This window comes from Pseudophryne corroboree, chromosome 2, assembly GCF_028390025.1.
Source record: "Pseudophryne corroboree isolate aPseCor3 chromosome 2, aPseCor3.hap2, whole genome shotgun sequence".
Classification (NCBI taxonomy): Eukaryota; Metazoa; Chordata; class Amphibia; order Anura; family Myobatrachidae; genus Pseudophryne; species Pseudophryne corroboree.
This window is the reverse complement of record NC_086445.1, coordinates 1,046,715,954-1,046,734,279: the sequence shown is the minus strand read 5'-3', so window position 1 is coordinate 1,046,734,279 and position 18,326 is coordinate 1,046,715,954. Positions and strand designations below refer to the sequence as shown.

General features: G+C 52.8%; 1 long non-coding RNA gene across 1 annotated transcript in view; it reads left to right on the top strand.

Moving 5' to 3' along the window:
- Positions 1-18,326, top strand: part of LOC134988602 (uncharacterized) — a 40,379-nt gene that overhangs the window by 19,252 nt on the left and 2,801 nt on the right. The gene's annotated exons all lie outside the window — the stretch shown is intronic.

The following is an 18,326-nucleotide window of genomic DNA, read 5'->3' as shown; positions in this document are numbered from 1 at the left end:
CACCGACCTTTCAACCGCAGCCCTTTCGTTCCTTTAAAAATAAGAGAGCAAAGGGCTATTCATATCTGCCACGAGGCAGAGGACGAGGGAAGAGACAGCAACAGGCAGCTCCTTCCCAGGAACCGAAGCCCTCCCCGGCTTCTACAAAAGCCTCAGCATGACGCTGGGGCTTCGCAAGCGGACTCGGGGGCGGTAGGCGGTCGTCTCAAGAATTACAGCGCGCAGTGGGCTCACTCGCAGGTAAATCCCTGGATCCTGCAGATAATATCTCAGGGGTACAGGTTGAAATTAGAGACAGAGCCACCTCGCCGTTTCCTGAAGTCTGCTTTACCAACGTCCCCCTCAGAAAGGGAGACGGTTTTGGAAGCCATTCACAAGCTGTATTCTCAGCAGGTGATAGTCAAGGTACCTCTTCTACAACAAGGGAAGGGGTATTATTCCACTCTTTTTGTGGTACCGAAGCCGGATGGCTCGGTAAGGCCTATTCTAAATCTGAAGTCCTTGAACCTGTACATAAAGAAGTTCAAGTTCAAGATGGAGTCACTCAGAGCAGTGATAGCGAACCTGGAAGAAGGGGACTTTATGGTATCCTTGGACATCAAGGATGCGTATCTCCACGTTCCAATTACCCCTCACACCAGGGGTACCTCAGGTTCGTTGTACAAAACTGTCACTATCAGTTTCAGACGCTGCCGTTTGGTTTGTCCACGGCACCTCGGGTCTTTACAAAGGTAATGGCCGAGATAATATTTCTTCTTCGAAGAAAAGGCGTATTAATTATCCCATACTTGGACGATCTCCTAATAAGGGCAAGGTCCAGAGAACAGCTAGAGATGGGTTTAGCACTATCTCAAGAGGTGCTAAAGCAGCACGGATGGATTCTGAATATTCCAAAATCCCAATTAATGCCGACAACTCGTCTGCTGTTCCTGGGGATGATTCTGGACACAGTTCAGAAAAAGGTTTTTCTTCCCGAAGAAAAAGCCAAGGAGTTATCTGACCTGGTCAGGAACCTCCTAAAACCAGGAAAGGTGTCTGTACATCAATGCACAAGAGTCCTGGGAAAAAATGGTAGCTTCTTACGAAGTAATCCCTTTCGGCAGATTCCATGCAAAGGGATCTGTTGGACAAATGGTCAGGGTCGCATCTTCAGATGCACCTGCGGATAACCCTGTCGCCAAGGACAAGGGTATCCCTTCTGTGGTGGTTGCAGGAGGCTCATCTATTGGAGGGCCGCAGATTCGGCATGCAGGATTGGATCCTGGTGACCACGGATGCCAGCCTGAGAGGCTGGGGAGCAGTCACACAGGGAAGAAATTTCCAGGGAGTGTGGTCGAGCCTGAAAAAGTCTCTTCACATAAGCATTCTGGAACTAAGAGCAATCTACAATGCTCTAAGCCAGGCGGAACCTCTGCTTCAAGGAAGACCGGTGTTGATCCAGTCGGACAACATCACGGCAGTCGCCCATGTAAACAGACAGGGCGGCACAAGAAGCAGGAGGGCAATGGCAGAAGCTGCCAGGATCCTTCGCTGGGCGGAGAATCACGTGATAGCACTGTCAGCAGTATTCATCCCGGGCGTGGACAACTGGGAAGCAGACTTCCTCAGCAGACACGACCTTCACCCGGGAGAGTGGGGACTTCATCCAGAAGTTTTCCACATGCTATTAAACCGTTGGGTAAAACCAATGGTGGACATGATGGCGTCTCGCCTCAACAAAACACTGGACAGGTATTGCGCCAGGTCAAGAGATCCGCAGGCAATAGCTGTGGACGCGCTGGTAACACCTTGGGTGTACCAGTCGGTATATGTGTTTCCTCCTCTGCCTCTCATACCAAAGGTATTGAGGATTATACGGCAAAGAGGAGTAAGACTAGTGGCTCCGGATTGGCCAAGAAGGACTTGGTACCCGGAACTTCAAGAGATGGTCACGGACGATCCGTGGCCTCTACTTCTGAGAAGGGACCTGCTTCAGCAGGGTCCTTGTCTTTTTCAAGACTTACCGCGGCTGCGTTTGACGGCATGGCGTTTGAATGCCAGATCCTAAAAGGAAAAGGCATTCCAGAAGAAGTCATTCCTACCTTGATAAAGGCAAGGAAGGAAGTCACCGCGAAGCATTATCGCCGTATTTGGCGAAAATATGTTGCGTGGTGCGAGCAGCGGAGTGCTCCGATGGAGGAATTTCAACTGGGTCGTTTTCCTACATTTCCTGCAATCAGGATTGTCTATGGGTCTCAAATTGGGATCTATTAAGGTTCAAATTTCGGCCCTATCAATATTCTTCCAAAAAGAATTGGCCTCAGTCCCTGAGGTCCAGATTTTTATCAAAGGAGTACTGCATATACAGCCTCCTGTGGTGCCTAAGGTGGCACCGTGGGATCTAAATGTAGTTTTAGATTTCCTCAAATCCAATTGGTTTGAACACTAAAGAATGTGGATTTGAAATATCTCACATGGAAAGTGACTATGTTACTGGCCCTGGCTTCGGCCGGGAGAGTATCTGAACTGGCGGCTTTGTTTTATAAAAGCCCTTATTTAATTTTCCATTCGACATAGGGCAGAGCTGCGGACGCGTCCGCATTTTCTCCCTAAGGTGGTATCAGCGTTTCACCTGAACCAGCCTATTGTAGTGCCTGCGGCTACAGACGACTTGAAGGACTCCAAGTTGTTGGACGTTGTCAGAGCCTTAAAAATATACATTTAAAGGACGGCTGGAGTCAGAAAATCTGACTCGCTGTTTATACTGTATGCACCCAACAAGTTGGGTGCACCTGCTTCTAAGCAGTCGATTGCTCGTTGGATTTGTAACAAAATTCAACTTGTACATTCTGTGGCAGGCCTGCCACAGCCTAAATCTGTTAAGGCCCATTCCGCAAGGAAGGTGGGCTCATCTTGGGCGGCTGCCCGAGGGGTCTCGGCATTACAACTCTGCCGAGCAGCTACGTGGTCAGGGGAGAACACGTTTGTAAATTTTTACAAATTTGATACCCTGGCAAAGGAGGACCTGGAGTTCTCTCATTCGGTGCTGCAGAGTCATCCGCACTCTCCCGCCCGTTTGGGAGCTTTGGTATAATCCCCATGGTCCTTTCAGGAACCCCAGCATCCACTTAGGACGATAGAGAAAATAAGAATTTACTTACCGATAATTCTATTTCTCGGAGTCCGTAGTGGATGCTGGGCGCCCATCCCAAGTGCGGATTATCTGCAATACTTGTACATAGTTATTGTTAACTAATTCGGGTTATTGTTTAGGAAGCCATCTTTCAGAGGCTCCTCTGTTATCATACTGTTAACTGGGTTTAGATCACAAGTTGTACGGTGTGATTGGTGTGGCTGGTATGAGTCTTACCCGGGATTCAAAATCCTCCCTTATTGTGTACGCTCGTCCGGGCACAGTACCTAACTGGAGTCTGGAGGAGGGTCATGGGGGGAGGAGCCAGTACACACCACCTGACCTGTAAAAGCTTTACTTTTGTGCCCTGTCTCCTGCGGAGCCGCTATTCCCCATGGTCCTTTCAGGAACCCCAGCATCCACTACGGACTCCGAGAAATAGAATTATCGGTAAGTAAATTCTTATTATTTGCCATTTACAAACACCAAGTGCTGTCAACTAAACATTATGTAAAAGCATACCACATAATAAAACAAGCAGCAGTTACTGCTGCTAATCAGGCAAGAACATCTCAATAAAGAACATTTTGAAAATTTAACATGCGCACAGCACTAGAGAAAAAACTATTATGCAAACATTTGTGGTTGAGCGCACAACTCTAATGTCAGTGTAACAGTTATCTATCAAAAATCGCATGGTTAAGAAGATGCCCCAGTATACCAGGTCGAGGAGACTGGAAAATGCCCATTATCCTCGGTGCCTGGGAAATGCCCCATTATTCTAGTTCAGGGAGTCTGGAAGCCTCCTCATTATCCCAGGTCAGGGACCCAGGAAGACGCATCATTATCACATGTCAGATAGCCTGGAAGATACCCCATTATCCCAGGTCAGGACCCAGGAAGATACATCATTACCCCATGTCAGGAAGCCTGGAAGATGCCCCATTATCCCAAATCAGGGAGCCTGGGAGATGCCCCATTATCCTAAATCAGGGAGCCTGGAAGATGCCCTATTATCCCAAATCAGGGAGCTTGGACAACACTCCATTATTCCAGGTCGGAAAGCCTGGAAGATGCCCCAATATCCGAGGTCAGGGAGCCAGGAAGACGCTTCATTATCCCAGGTCGGGGGAGCCTGGAAGATGCCCTATTATCCCAGGTCGGGGGAGCCTGGAAAATGCCCCATTATCCCAGGTCTGGGAAGCCTGGAAGATGCCCCATTATCCCAGGGGAGGGAGCCTGGAAGACGCCCCATTATCCCAGGTCGGGTGGCCTGAAAGATGCCCTATTATTCCAGATCAGGAAGCCAGGAAGATGCCCCATTATCCCAGATCAGGGAGCCAGGAAGATGCCCCATTATCCCAGGTCTTGGGAGCCTGGAAGATGCCCCATTATCCCAGGTTTGGGGGAGCCTGGAAGATGTCCTCTTATCCCAGGTCAGGGAGCCTGGAAGATGCCCCATTATCCCAGGTCAGGAAGAAAGGAAGATGCCCCATTATCCCAGGTCAGGGAGCCAGGAAGATGCCCCATTATCCCAGGTCAGGGAGCCAGGAAGATGCCCCATTATCCCTTGTTGGGAAGCCAGGAAGATGCCCCATTATCCCTTGTTGGGAAGCCAGGAAGATGCCCCATTATCCCTTGTTGGGAAGCCAGGAAGATGCCCCATTATCTCAGGTCAGGGAGTCAGGAAGATGCCCGATTATCCCAGATCAGGGAGCAAGGAAGATGCCCTATTATCCCAGATCAGGAAGCATGGAAAATGCCCCATTATTCCAGGTTAAGGATCTAGGAAGATACCCCATTATCCCAGGTCGGGGAGCAAGGAAGATGCCCCATTATCCCAGATCAGGGAGCCTGGAAGATTCCCCATTATCCCAGTTTGGGGGAGTCTGGAAGATGCCCCATTATCCGAGGTCAGGGAGCCAGGAAGATGCCCCATTATCCCAGGTTAGGGAGCCAGGAAGATGCCCCATTATCCCAGGTTAGGAAGCCAGGAAGATGCCCCATTATCCCTTGTCAGGGAGCCAGGAAGATGCCCCATTATCCCAGGTCAGGGAGCCAGGAAGATGCCCCATTATCCCAGGTCAGGGAGCCTGGAAGATTCCCCATTATCCCAGGTTCGGGGGAGCCTGGAAGATGCCCTCTTATCCCAGGTCAGGGAGCCTGGAAGATGCCCCATTATCCCAGGTCAGGAAGCAAGGAAGATGCCCCATTATCCCAGGTCAGGGAGCCAGGAAGATGCCCCATTATCCCAGGTCAGGGAGCCAGGAAGATGCCCCAACAGCCCTTGTTAGGAAGCCAGGAAGATGCCCCATTATCTCAGGTCAGGGAGTCAGGAAGATGCCCCATTATCCCAGATCAGGGAGCAAGGAAGATGCCCCATTATCCCAGATCAGGAAGCCTGGAAAATGCCCCATTATTCCAGGTTAAGGATCTAGGAAGATGCCCCATTATCCCAGGTCGGGGAGCAAGGAAGATGCCCCACTATCCCAGATCAGGGAGCCTGGAAGATTCCCCATTATCCCAGTTTGGGGGAGTCTGGAAGATGCCCCGTTATCCCAGGTCTGGGGAGCCTGGAAGATGCCCCATTATCCCAGGTGAGGGAGCCTGGAAGATGCCCCATTATCCCGGGTCGGGTGGCCTGAAAGATGCCCTATTATTCCAGATCAGGAAGCCAGGAAGATGCCCAATTATCCCAGATCAGGGAGCCAGGAAGATGCCCCATTATCTCAGGTCTTGGGAGCCTGGAAGATGCCCCATTATCCCAGGTTCGGGGGAGCCTGGAAGATGCCCTCTTATCCCAGGTCAGGGAGCCTGGAAGAAGCCCTATTATCCAAGGTCAGGAAGCAAGGAAGATGCCCCATTATCCCAGGTCAGGGAGCCAGGAAGATGCCCCATTATCCCAAGTCAGGGAGCCAGGAAGATGCCCCATTATCCCTTGTCGGGAAGCCAGGAAGATGCCCCATTATCTCAGGTCAGGCAGTCAGGAAGATGCCCCATTATACAGATCAGGGAGCAAGGAAGATGCCCCATTATCCCAGATCAGGAAGCTTGGAAAATGCCGCATTATCCAAGTTTGGGGGAGTCTGGAAGATGCCCCATTATCCTAGGTCAGGAAGCCAGGAAGATGCCCCATTATCTCAGGTCAGGGAGCCAGGAATATGCCCCATTATCCCAGGTCAGGGAGCCAGGAATATGCCCCATTATCCCAGGTCAGGGAGCCTGGAAGATGCCCCATTATCCCAGGTCAGGGAGCCTGGAAGATGCCCCATTATCCCAAATCAGGGAGCCTGGAAGATGCCCTATTATCCCAAATCAGGGAGCCTGGACAACACCCCATTATTCCACGTAAGAAAGCCTGGAAGATGCCCCAATATCCGAGGTCAGGGAGCCAGGAAGACGCTTCATTATTCCAGGTCGGGGGAGCCTGGAAGATGCCCTATTATCCCAGGTCGGGGGAGCCTGGAAAATGCCCCATTATCCCAGGTCTGGGGAGCCTGGAAGATGCCCCATTATCCCAGGTGAGGGAGCCTGAAAGATGCCCCATTATCCCAGGTGAGGGAGCCTGAAAGATGCCCCATTATCCCAGGTCGGGTGGCCTGAAAGATGCCCTATTATTCCAGATCAGGAAGCCAGGAAGATGCCCCATTATCCCAGATCAGGGAGCCAGGAAGATGCCCCATTATCCCAGGTCTTGGGAGCCTGGAAGATGCCCCATTATCCCAGATTTGGGGGAGCCTGGAAGATGCCCCATTATCCCAGGTCAGGAAGCAAGGAAGATGCCCCATTATCCCAGGTCAGGGAGCCAGGAAGATGCCCCATTATCCCTTGTCGGGAAGCCAGGAAGATGCCCCATTATCTCAGGTCAGGGAGTCAGGAAGATGCCCCATTATCCCAGATCAGGGAGCAAGGAAGATGCCCCATTATCCCAGATCAGGAAGCATGGAAAATGCCCCATTATTCCAGGTTAAGGATCTAGGAAGATGCCCCATTATCCCAGGTCAGGGAGCTAGGAAGATTACCCATTATCCCAGTTTGGGGGAGTCTGGAGGATGCCCCATTATCCCATATCAGGAAGCCAGGAAGATGCCCCATTATCCCAGGTCTTGGGAGCCTGGAAGATGCCCCATTATCCCAGGTTCGGGGGAGCCTGGAAGATGCCCTCTTATCCCAGGTCAGGGAGCCTGGAAGATGCCCCATTATCCCAGGTCAGGAAGCAAGGAAGATGCCCCATTATCCTAGGTCAGGGAGCCAGGAAGATGCCCCATTATCCCAGGTTAGGGAGCCAGGAAGATGCCCCATTATCCCAGGTTAGGAATCCAGGAAGATGCCCCATTATCTCAGGTCAGGGAGCCAGGAATATGCCCCATTATCCCTTGTCAGGGAGCCAGGAAGATGCCCTATTATCCTAGGTCAGGGAGCCAGGAAGATGCCCCATTATCCCAGGTCAGGGAGCCAGGAAGATGCCCCATTATCCCAGGTCAGGGAGCCTGGAAGATGCCCCATTATCCCAGATCAGGAAGCCTGGAAAATGCCCCATTATTCCAGGTTAAGGATCTAGGAAGATGCCCCATTATCCCAGGTCAGGGAGCTAGGAAGATTCCCCATTATCCCAGTTTGGGGGAGTCTGGAAGATGCCCCATTATCCCATACCAGGAAGCCAGGAAGATGCCCCATTATCCTAGGTCTGGGAGCCAGGAAGATGCCCCATTATCCCTTGTCGGGAAGCCAGAAAGATGCCCCATTATCTCAGGTCAGGGAGTCAGGAAGATGCCCCATTATCCCAGATCAGGGAGCCTGGAAGATGCCCCATTATCCCAGTTTAAGGATCTAGGAAGATGCCCCATTATCCCAGGTCGGGGAGCAAGGAAGATGCCCCATTATCCCAGATCAGGGAGCTTGGAAGATTCCCCATTATCCCAGTTTGGGGGAGTTTGGAAGATGCCCCATTATCCTAGGTCAGGGAGCCAGGAAGATGCCCCATTATCCCAGGTTAGGGAGCCAGGAAGATGCCCCATTATCCCAGGTTAGGAAGCCAGGAAGATGCCCCATTATCTCAGGTCAGGGAGCCATGAAGATGCCCCATTATCCCTTGTCAGGGAGCCAGGAAGATGCCCGATTATCTCAGGTCAGGGAGCCAGGAAGATGCCCCATTATCCCAGGTCAGGGAGCCTGGAAGATGCCCCATTATCCCAAATCAGGGAGCCTGGAAGATGCTCCATTATCCCAAATCAGGGTGCCTGGAAGATGCCCCATTATCCCAAATCAGGGAGCCTGGAAGATGCCCTATTATCCCAAATCAGGGAGCCTGGACAACACCCCATTATTCCAGGTCGGAGAGCCTGGAAGATGCCCCAATATCCGAGGTCAGGGAGCCAGGAAGATGCTTCATTATCCCAGGTCGGGGGAGCCTGGAAGATGCCCTATTATCCCAGGTCGGGGGAGCCTGGAAAATGCCCCATTATACCAGGTCTGGGGAGCCTGGAAGATGCCCCATTATCCTAGGTCGGGTGGCCTGAAACATGCCCTATTATTCCAGATCAGGGAGCCAGGAAGATGCCCCATTATCCCAGATCAGGGAGCCAGGAAGATGCCCCATTATCCAAGGTCTTGGGAGCCTGTAAGATGCCCCATTATCCCAGGTTCGGGGGAGCCTGGAAGATGCCCTCTTATCCCAGGTCAGGGAGCCTGGAAGATGCCCCATTATCCCAGGTCAGGAAGCAAGGAAGATGCCCCATTATCCCAGGTCAGGGAGCCAGGAAGATGCCCCATTATCCCAGGTCAGGGAGCCAGGAAGATGCCCCATTATCCCAGGTTAGGGAGCCAGGAAGATGCCCCATTATCCCAGGTTAGGAAGCCAGGAAGATGCCCCATTATCCCTTGTCAGGGAGCCAGGAAGATGCCCCATTATCCCAGGTCAGGGAGCCAGGAAGATGCCCCATTATCCCAGGTCAGGGAGCCTGGAAGATTCCCCATTATCCCAGGTTCGGGGGAGCCTGGAAGATGCCCTCTTATCCCAGGTCAGGGAGCCTGGAAGATGCCCCATTATCCCAGGTCAGGAAGCAAGGAAGATGCCCCATTATCCCAGGTCAGGGAGCCAGGAAGATGCCCCATTATCCCAGGTCAGGGAGCCAGGAAGATGCCCCAACAGCCCTTGTTAGGAAGCCAGGAAGATGCCCCATTATCTCAGGTCAGGGAGTCAGGAAGATGCCCGATTATCCCAGATCAGGGAGCAAGGAAGATGCCCTATTATCCCAGATCAGGAAGCATGGAAAATGCCCCATTATTCCAGGTTAAGGATCTAGGAAGATACCCCATTATCCCAGGTCGGGGAGCAAGGAAGATGCCCCATTATCCCAGATCAGGGAGCCTGGAAGATTCCCCATTATCCCAGTTTGGGGGAGTCTGGAAGATGCCCCATTATCCGAGGTCAGGGAGCCAGGAAGATGCCCCATTATCCCAGGTTAGGGAGCCAGGAAGATGCCCCATTATCCCAGGTTAGGAAGCCAGGAAGATGCCCCATTATCCCTTGTCAGGGAGCCAGGAAGATGCCCCATTATCCCAGGTCAGGGAGCCAGGAAGATGCCCCATTATCCCAGGTCAGGGAGCCTGGAAGATTCCCCATTATCCCAGGTTCGGGGGAGCCTGGAAGATGCCCTCTTATCCCAGGTCAGGGAGCCTGGAAGATGCCCCATTATCCCAGGTCAGGAAGCAAGGAAGATGCCCCATTATCCCAGGTCAGGGAGCCAGGAAGATGCCCCATTATCCCAGGTCAGGGAGCCAGGAAGATGCCCCAACAGCCCTTGTTAGGAAGCCAGGAAGATGCCCCATTATCTCAGGTCAGGGAGTCAGGAAGATGCCCCATTATCCCAGATCAGGGAGCAAGGAAGATGCCCCATTATCCCAGATCAGGAAGCCTGGAAAATGCCCCATTATTCCAGGTTAAGGATCTAGGAAGATGCCCCATTATCCCAGGTCGGGGAGCAAGGAAGATGCCCCACTATCCCAGATCAGGGAGCCTGGAAGATTCCCCATTATCCCAGTTTGGGGGAGTCTGGAAGATGCCCCGTTATCCCAGGTCTGGGGAGCCTGGAAGATGCCCCATTATCCCAGGTGAGGGAGCCTGGAAGATGCCCCATTATCCCAGGTCGGGTGGCCTGAAAGATGCCCTATTATTCCAGATCAGGAAGCCAGGAAGATGCCCAATTATCCCAGATCAGGGAGCCAGGAAGATGCCCCATTATCTCAGGTCTTGGGAGCCTGGAAGATGCCCCATTATCCCAGGTTCGGGGGAGCCTGGAAGATGCCCTCTTATCCCAGGTCAGGGAGCCTGGAAGAAGCCCTATTATCCAAGGTCAGGAAGCAAGGAAGATGCCCCATTATCCCAGGTCAGGGAGCCAGGAAGATGCCCCATTATCCCAAGTCAGGGAGCCAGGAAGATGCCCCATTATCCCTTGTCGGGAAGCCAGGAAGATGCCCCATTATCTCAGGTCAGGCAGTCAGGAAGATGCCCCATTATACAGATCAGGGAGCAAGGAAGATGCCCCATTATCCCAGATCAGGAAGCTTGGAAAATGCCGCATTATCCAAGTTTGGGGGAGTCTGGAAGATGCCCCATTATCCTAGGTCAGGAAGCCAGGAAGATGCCCCATTATCTCAGGTCAGGGAACCAGGAATATGCCCCATTATCCCAGGTCAGGGAGCCAGGAATATGCCCCATTATCCCAGGTCAGGGAGCCTGGAAGATGCCCCATTATCCCAGGTCAGGGAGCCTGGAAGATGCCCCATTATCCCAAATCAGGGAGCCTGGAAGATGCCCTATTATCCCAAATCAGGGAGCCTGGACAACACCCCATTATTCCACGTAAGAAAGCCTGGAAGATGCCCCAATATCCGAGGTCAGGGAGCCAGGAAGACGCTTCATTATTCCAGGTCGGGGGAGCCTGGAAGATGCCCTATTATCCCAGGTCGGGGGAGCCTGGAAAATGCCCCATTATCCCAGGTCTGGGGAGCCTGGAAGATGCCCCATTATCCCAGGTGAGGGAGCCTGAAAGATGCCCCATTATCCCAGGTGAGGGAGCCTGAAAGATGCCCCATTATCCCAGGTCGGGTGGCCTGAAAGATGCCCTATTATTCCAGATCAGGAAGCCAGGAAGATGCCCCATTATCCCAGATCAGGGAGCCAGGAAGATGCCCCATTATCCCAGGTCTTGGGAGCCTGGAAGATGCCCCATTATCCCAGATTTGGGGGAGCCTGGAAGATGCCCCATTATCCCAGGTCAGGAAGCAAGGAAGATGCCCCATTATCCCAGGTCAGGGAGCCAGGAAGATGCCCCATTATCCCTTGTCGGGAAGCCAGGAAGATGCCTCATTATCCCTTGTCGGGAAGCCAGGAAGATGCCCCATTATCTCAGGTCAGGGAGTCAGGAAGATGCCCCATTATCCCAGATCAGGGAGCAAGGAAGATGCCCCATTATCCCAGATCAGGAAGCATGGAAAATGCCCCATTATTCCAGGTTAAGGATCTAGGAAGATGCCCCATTATCCCAGGTCAGGGAGCTAGGAAGATTACCCATTATCCCAGTTTGGGGGAGTCTGGAGGATGCCCCATTATCCCATATCAGGAAGCCAGGAAGATGCCCCATTATCCCAGGTCTTGGGAGCCTGGAAGATGCCCCATTATCCCAGGTTCGGGGGAGCCTGGAAGATGCCCTCTTATCCCAGGTCAGGGAGCCTGGAAGATGCCCCATTATCCCAGGTCAGGAAGCAAGGAAGATGCCCCATTATCCTAGGTCAGGGAGCCAGGAAGATGCCCCATTATCCCAGGTTAGGGAGCCAGGAAGATGCCCCATTATCCCAGGTTAGGAATCCAGGAAGATGCCCCATTATCTCAGGTCAGGGAGCCAGGAATATGCCCCATTATCCCTTGTCAGGGAGCCAGGAAGATGCCCTATTATCCTAGGTCAGGGAGCCAGGAAGATGCCCCATTATCCCAGGTCAGGGAGCCAGGAAGATGCCCCATTATCCCAGGTCAGGGAGCCTGGAAGATGCCCCATTATCCCAGATCAGGAAGCCTGGAAAATGCCCCATTATTCCAGGTTAAGGATCTAGGAAGATGCCCCATTATCCCAGGTCAGGGAGCTAGGAAGATTCCCCATTATCCCAGTTTGGGGGAGTCTGGAAGATGCCCCATTATCCCATACCAGGAAGCCAGGAAGATGCCCCATTATCCTAGGTCTGGGAGCCAGGAAGATGCCCCATTATCCCTTGTCGGGAAGCCAGAAAGATGCCCCATTATCTCAGGTCAGGGAGTCAGGAAGATGCCCCATTATCCCAGATCAGGGAGCCTGGAAGATGCCCCATTATCCCAGTTTAAGGATCTAGGAAGATGCCCCATTATCCCAGGTCGGGGAGCAAGGAAGATGCCCCATTATCCCAGATCAGGGAGCTTGGAAGATTCCCCATTATCCCAGTTTGGGGGAGTTTGGAAGATGCCCCATTATCCTAGGTCAGGGAGCCAGGAAGATGCCCCATTATCCCAGGTTAGGGAGCCAGGAAGATGCCCCATTATCCCAGGTTAGGAAGCCAGGAAGATGCCCCATTATCTCAGGTCAGGGAGCCATGAAGATGCCCCATTATCCCTTGTCAGGGAGCCAGGAAGATGCCCGATTATCTCAGGTCAGGGAGCCAGGAAGATGCCCCATTATCCCAGGTCAGGGAGCCTGGAAGATGCCCCATTATCCCAAATCAGGGAGCCTGGAAGATGCTCCATTATCCCAAATCAGGGTGCCTGGAAGATGCCCCATTATCCCAAATCAGGGAGCCTGGAAGATGCCCTATTATCCCAAATCAGGGAGCCTGGACAACACCCCATTATTCCAGGTCGGAGAGCCTGGAAGATGCCCCAATATCCGAGGTCAGGGAGCCAGGAAGATGCTTCATTATCCCAGGTCGGGGGAGCCTGGAAGATGCCCTATTATCCCAGGTCGGGGGAGCCTGGAAAATGCCCCATTATACCAGGTCTGGGGAGCCTGGAAGATGCCCCATTATCCTAGGTCGGGTGGCCTGAAACATGCCCTATTATTCCAGATCAGGGAGCCAGGAAGATGCCCCATTATCCCAGATCAGGGAGCCAGGAAGATGCCCCATTATCCAAGGTCTTGGGAGCCTGTAAGATGCCCCATTATCCCAGGTTCGGGGGAGCCTGGAAGATGCCCTCTTATCCCAGGTCAGGGAGCCTGGAAGATGCCCCATTATCCCAGGTCAGGAAGCAAGGAAGATGCCCCATTATCCCAGGTCAGGGAGCCAGGAAGATGCCCCATTATCCCAGGTCAGGGAGCCAGGAAGATGCCCCATTATCCCTTGTTGGGAAGCCAGGAAGATGCCCCATTATCTCAGATCAGGGAGCAAGGAAGATGCCCCATTATCCCAGATCAGGAATCCTGGAAAATGCCCCATTATTCCAGGTTAAGGATCTAGGAAGATGCCCCATTATCCCAGGTCAGGGAGCTAGGAAGATTCCCCATTATCCCAGTTTGGGGGAGTCTGGAAGATGCCCCATTATCCCATATCAGGAAGCCAGGAAGATGCCCCATTATCCCTTGTCGGGAAGCCAGGAAGATACCCCATTATCCCAGATCAGGGAGTAAGGAAGATACCCCATTATTCCAGATCAGGGAGCCTGGAAGATGCCCCATTATCCCAGGTTAAGGATCTAGGAAGATGCCCCATTATCCCAGGTCGTGGAGCAAAGAAGATGCCCCATTATCCCAGGTTAGGGAGCCAGGAAGATGCCCCATTATCCCAGGTTAGGGAGCCAGGAAGATGCCCCATTATCTCAGGACAGGGAGCCAGGAAGATGCCCCATTAGCCCTTGTCAGGGAGCAAGGAAGATGCCCCATTATCCCAGGTCAGGGAGCCAGGAAGATGCCCCATTATCCCTGGTCAGGGAGCCAGGAAGATACCCCATTATCCCAGGTCAGGGAGCTAGGAAGATGCCCCAATATCCCAGGTTTGGGAGCCAGGAAGATGCCCCATTATCCCTGGATAGGGAGTCAGGAAGATGCCCCATTATCCCAGGTTAGGGAGCCAGGAAGATGCCCCATTATCCCTTGTCAGGGAGCAAGGAAGATGCCCCATTGTCCAGGTCAGGGAGCCTGGAAGATGCCCCATTATCCCAGGTCAGGGAGCCTGGAAGATGCCCCATTGTCCCGGTCAGGGAGCCTGGAAGATGCCCCATTATCCCAGGTCAGGGAGCCAGGAAGATGCCCCATTATCCCAGGTCAGGGAGCCAGGAAGATGCCCCATTATCCCAGGTTTGGGAGCCAGAAAGATGCCCCATTATCCCAGGTTAGGGAGCCAGGAAGATGCCCCATTATCCCAGGTTAGGGAGCCAGGAAGATGACCCATTTTCTCGGGTCTGGGATCCCTGCATGCATGGCTTAGTTGCATGGTGTAGCTGCTGGTCAGACAGACTCTGCACTTCCAATGCACAACATCCACTAAATCAATAGGAAAACACCTGAGAGAACCTCTTACAGGTTGTCAGCCATTTATACTGCCGGTTCTCCATCTGCTTGTATTTCCTGGCAGGCCCGAGTCTCTCCCTGCCACTCGCAGGCCCAGCTGATTGATTCCAGAAATGTCCAGATTCTGGGGCTTTGCTTTACAACGTCCCACTGCTGCTCCCCATCACCATTAATGTCAGCGGGGCACGGGGGGCTGCAAGACTTCCTGCAGGAAAGTGGCTTTATGGACTGTCCGTAACCACAGGATATTAAACAGATTTTTTATGCACCCCAATGGGGTTCACCCCTCCATGTCCCTGGCTGTGTGCAGCCGTCTGTGCAGAGCAGCCGGAGACCCCCGTACAGCGTCTGGGAGAGTCACTATGGATGAATATGGGGAACACAAGTACAGTGACAATTGCAGACATTTATATAACGATGAGGAAATCACAGGAATAAGCAGCTAAACAGCCAGAATGTCAGCAGGGACAGGACAGGACACCCTATTGGGGCACACATCCCGTCACTATAAAATATAACTGGTAATGAATAATGTTAATTAGAAATCACTGACACATTACAAGCAATAGATATCAATGACTGAGATTCAGGTCCCTGAATCATATGCCGCTGAAACATTCTATACAACGCTGCAAATGTAACTCGCTATGATGTCATCCGCAACAGGGGGCACTGTCTCACACTGACGGGGACACTGTCTCACACTGACAGGGGACAATGTCTCACGCTGTCAGGGGACAATGTCTCACGCTGTCAGGGGACAATGTCTCACGCTGACAGGGGACAATGTCTCACGCTGACAGGGGACAATGTCTCACGCTGACAGGGGGCACTGTCTCACGCTGACAGGGGGCACTGTCTCACGCTGACAGGGGACAATGTCTCACACTGACAGGGGACGCTGTCTCACACTGACAGGGGACGCTGTCTCACACTGACAGGGGACACTGTCTCACGCTGACAGGGGACAATGTCTCACGCTGACAGGGGACAATGTCTCACGCTGACAGGGGACGCTGTCTCACGCTGACAGGGGACGCTGTCTCACACTGACAGGGGACAATGTCTCACGCTGACAGGGGACGCTGTCTCACGCTGACAGGGGACGCTGTCTCACACTGACAGGGGACAATGTCTCACGCTGACAGGGGACAATGTCTCACGCTGACAGGGGACGCTGTCTCACACTGACGGGGACACTGTCTCACACTGACAGGGGACAATGTCTCACGCTGACAGGGGACAATGTCTCACGCTGACAGGGACCGCTGTCTCACACTGACGGGGACACTGTCTCACGCTGACAGGGGACAATGTCTCACGCTGACAGGGGACGCTGTCTCACGCTGACAGGGGACGCTGTCTCACGCTGACAGGGGACGCTGTCTCACGCTGACAGGGGACGCTGTCTCACGCTGACAGGGGACAATGTCTCACGCTGACAGGGGACAATGTCTCACGCTGACAGGGGACAATGTCTCACGCTGACAGGGGACAATGTCTCACGCTGACAGGGGGCACTGTCTCACGCTGACAGGGGGCACTGTCTCACGCTGACAGGGGACAATGTCTCACACTGACAGGGGACACTGTCTCACACTGACAGGGGACGCTGTCTCACACTGACAGGGGACAATGTCTCACACTGACAGGGGACACTGTCTCACACTGACAGGGGACGCTGTCTCACACTGACAGGGGACACTGTCTCACGCTGACAGGGGACAATGTCTCACGCTGACAGGGGACAATGTCTCACGCTGACAGGGGACAATGTCTCACGCTGACAGGGGACAATGTCTCACGCTGACAGGGGACGCTGTCTCACGCTGACAGGGGACAATGTCTCACGCTGACGGGACAATGTCTCACGCTGACAGGGGACAATGTCTCACGGTGACAGGGGACGCTGTCTCACGCTGACAGGGGACAATGTCTCACGCTGACAGGGGACGCTGTCTCACGCTGACAGGGGACAATGTCTCACGCTGACAGGGGACAATGTCTCACGCTGACAGGGGACAATGTCTCACGCTGACAGGGGACGCTGTCTCACGCTGACAGGGGCAGTTCATTAGGTCATCAGGAAAGAGGTGTCTAGGTCGGCCCCAAAAGGTCGACACAAGGAAAAGGTCAACATGAAAATATTCAACACATGAAAAGGTCGAAGTGAGTTTTTCAAGTTTTTAGGGTGTAATTTCTTGACTCTTACCACATGGACCCCCAATTACTGTAGCGCATCGCTCGCCATGCTTCGGGCAAGGTACATTACTCCACTACCGCTGACCATGTCAACCTAATGCATGGTGACCAATAGTGGTCAGCCTATTAACTCTCCGCCTAAAGACCGAATGGAATACATATGAAATCCCGGCGCTATGAATGCCGGCAGTCAAAGTACTGACTGCGGTATCTCTGCGCTGGGAATCCCGACACCTAAACAGTGAGGTACCTAACCCTAATCCCAAACCCCCCGTAACCCAAACCCTCCTTCCCCACAGCCTAAGCCTAACCCTCCCCCATCTGCAGTCTAACCGTAACCCTCCCCGGTGGTGAATAACCCTAACTTCCGCCTCCCCACAGCCTAAACCTAACCCTCCCCCATCTGCAGTCTAAACGTAACCCTCCCCGGTGGTGAATAACCTTAACCCCCCCTCCCCACAGCCTAAACCTAACCCTCCCCCATCTGCAGCCTAACCGTAACCCTCCATGGTGGTGAATAAACATAACCCCCCTCCCCACAGCCTAACCCTCCCACCGCAGCCTAAACCCCCCCCCCCCCCTTTCCCGCGGCTTACCTTTCCTGAGTGGTGGCAGCTCCTCATCCGGGATACCGGCGCCAACATTGTAATCCATGTCGGGATACTGGTGTCAGGAGTCCGAGCAGTGTTGGGATTCTGGAGGCGGTATTCCGAACGCCAAGATCCTGACTGGATACCCACTGAAAGGGCAATGGGTTTAAGGGGTCGTGCTACGGAACCAATTAAATGAGTTTAACACCGATATTAATAAAAATATTTATTGTTACACATAAAACAAACATACAATGCAAAATGTAACCTGTAGCAAAAAGGCAGGTGTAATGTAGACACCCTCTAATAGATACAATTGTTGTGTTAGTTTAGACAGAATTTGTAAACTGTACACAATGCAGATGACACAATTGACTTGATGCCCTAACTGGCTGGATATAAAATAGATTAAAAATCAGTCCCAATTGGAAAAGTTAATCCAATGGATTTGTGGTTGAGCTGGGGTTCCCGTTAAACTGATGGAAATGGATGTATATGGTTTTGCCCGGCTGAGGTACTTTAGGTAGTGCTCATGTATTTTCCCATTTGCCGCATATATGCAGTTTTTGCCGGCCGCTACCAGCTGTACTCATTCTGTCCCGTGTATGCTTGTATCAGGGACCTATTGGCAGGTGTGAGGAGATGATTGTAACCCGAGCGTTCCCGGGTACACACAGTCTACAGGCGGTGATGTTCATTATCCACGGACCAGAGCGGCTTCCTTAGTGCGGCTGACAGCTTTCGTCTGTAGGGCCAGGCGGTGTACAACGCTGATGGACCAGGGTGTCTCCCTGACAGCAGTGGTGGCGCGGTTGGCAGTTTCGTCTGCATGGCCAGTGGTATGAGACACTGATAGTTTGTACTAGAGCCATATGTCACCATACTAGAGCCACA